The sequence below is a fragment of the Papio anubis genome, chromosome 15, assembly GCF_008728515.1.
Source record: "Papio anubis isolate 15944 chromosome 15, Panubis1.0, whole genome shotgun sequence".
In the NCBI taxonomy this organism is placed as follows: Eukaryota; Metazoa; Chordata; class Mammalia; order Primates; family Cercopithecidae; genus Papio; species Papio anubis.
The window spans coordinates 78,496,236-78,498,487 of NC_044990.1; the positions used below are offsets into that span (position 1 = coordinate 78,496,236).

Here is a 2,252-nt window from a genome sequence, read left to right on the forward strand (position 1 = left end):
AGCCTCAAACTCCTGTGCTCAAGCACCCTCCCACTTTGGCCTCCCAAAGAACTGGGATTACAGGCGTGAGCCACCGTGCCTGCCAGAAGTTATTTTTTATTTTTTATTTTTTTTTGAGACGGAGTCTCGCTCTGTCACCCAGGCTGGAGTGCAGTGGCCGGATCTCTGCTCACTGCAAGCTCCGCCTCCCGGGTTTACGCCATTCTCCTGGCTCAGCCTCCCGAGTAGCTGGGACTACAGGCGCTCGCCACCTCGCCCGGCTAGTTTTTTGTACTTTTTAGTAGAGACGGGGTTTCACCGTGTTAGCCAGGATGGTCTCGATCTCCTGACCTTGTGATCCGCCCGTCTCGGCCTCCCAAAGTGCTAGGATTACAGGCTTGAGCCACCGCGCCCGGCCTCAGAAGTTATTTTTAAAAGCACTTGAGAAATTCCTCCTCCACCCCTCAGGTGGGAAGTCTTAGAGAAGGAAGTCATCAGTACAGCCACTTTCTAGGCCAAAATAGAATTCCCGAAGGTTGGAGACCCCAGAGAAGTGGACAAAGGATGCTGCCACCACCAGGACATGGGGAATCTGATGAGACTGGAACCATATGTCAGATTTTCTAGGAAAGAAGCATTCAGGAATTCGGGCAGCATAAAGGCCAGCTGTACATCACAGCTGTGAGGAAGGACCAGCCCATCCAGCCCATGGCGCTGGCCCTGACAAAGCTTTAGTGATAGGAAAATGCATGACGGGCATAATAACACTCAAGCCAAGTCCCAGGAATGCTCCTGCTGTGTCTGCCAGTGCTTAGGAGTGGAAACCGGTCCCACTGTGCCACCGTGATGGCAGAAATGCCCAGAACACAGACATAGAAGAGGCAGATGAGCTTGGCTGTGGGGAACAGTGGAAGGAGTAACAGAGCAGGGGACAAAGCTCCCCGTAATCAGTAGAGCAATCGCTGAGTAGTTCAGTTTGGAAAAAGTCTAAGAGACTTTCTCTGAATGACAATAGACAGTGTGGAATAGCCAGGAGGAACTGAGGCAGAGCACTACACCACAAAGGACGTCCCCATACCACTTTCTCCTGTAGAGGGTCCATGAAGTACATATTTGGTCTGAGCATGGTCAAGATCCTCAAAAGAGAAACAGCATGAAACCAAGCAGATGGGTCCAGATGATGCCCATTTTCACATGGATGTGGAAGATGCTCTTGAAGCAAGCCCAAAAGGAAGGCATGGATGGTCTATGGCCATGTAGCAGGTAGTCATTGTCCTTCAGTCAGTCAGGGACAACATCATATGGGATGGCCCTCCAGTGTCCCTCCCAGACCTTGCACACAAACTCCTCCATCTCCTCCGTGGCATAGTGGAAGTGCAGTGCATCAGTAGCTTTACCTTCTCCTCCTTTTCCTGAGGCATTGAACATGTTTGCACTTCTTCAGCTTTGGTTGGGTTGGTGATAACCCATCCATCCTTCTCTTGTAGTAGGGGTCCCAGTTCAGCTAGTTCCACCATGTCAGTTTCCCTGTTACTGGCAGGAGCCGCATTGCCCCATGCCACCACAGATCCTTTGTGGGAAGACATCTGGCCAGTACCTCAATACCCTGCAGCTTTAGCGTGGGGAAAGGCTGGGGTCTCTCAGCCCCATGGGCAGAGATGTCTCTGTAATGGTAGATGAGCCAGACAGGCACGCTCTGCTGGGACACTGGTCTCTTGCTACTTCCTGCTGCACACGGGCAGCCTGTGGCTCTGGATCTTCATTGTCCTTCCTGCAAAGCCTTTATTTTATATAATCACCTCAATACAGTTATCATAGCTAAAATAATGGTAACTCCTTAATGTTGTCAAATTCCAATCACTTTTCAAATTTCCAGTTGTCTCATAAATGTGATACATTTAAAAAATCAGAATGTTTCAATCAGGATCCAGGGAAGGTCTACACAGTATGATTGTCTTCTGAGTCTCTTTTCTAACATGTGTGTGTATGTGTGTGTGTGCACATGTGGGAACACCTTTTAAAAGACTGAGATGGCTGGCCACAGTGGCTCACACCTGTAATCCCAGCACTTTGGGAGGCTGAGGCGGGTGGATCACCAGAGGTCGGGAGTTCGATATCAGCCTGACTAACATTATGAAACCCCATCTCTACTAAATACACAAAATTAGCTGGGTGTAGTGGCGCACACCTGTAATCCCAGCTACTAGGGAGGCCGAGGCAGGAGAATCGCTTGAACTCGGAGGCAGAGGTTGCAGTGAGCCAGAATTGAGCCA

The 2,252-nt window shown here is 50.0% G+C and overlaps 1 pseudogene; it reads right to left on the minus strand.

Annotated features, from left to right (window-relative positions):
- Positions 1–328: 328 nt before the first annotated feature.
- On the minus strand, positions 329–1,858 carry LOC101023006 (annotated as a pseudogene).
- Positions 1,859–2,252: the final 394 nt, after the last annotated feature.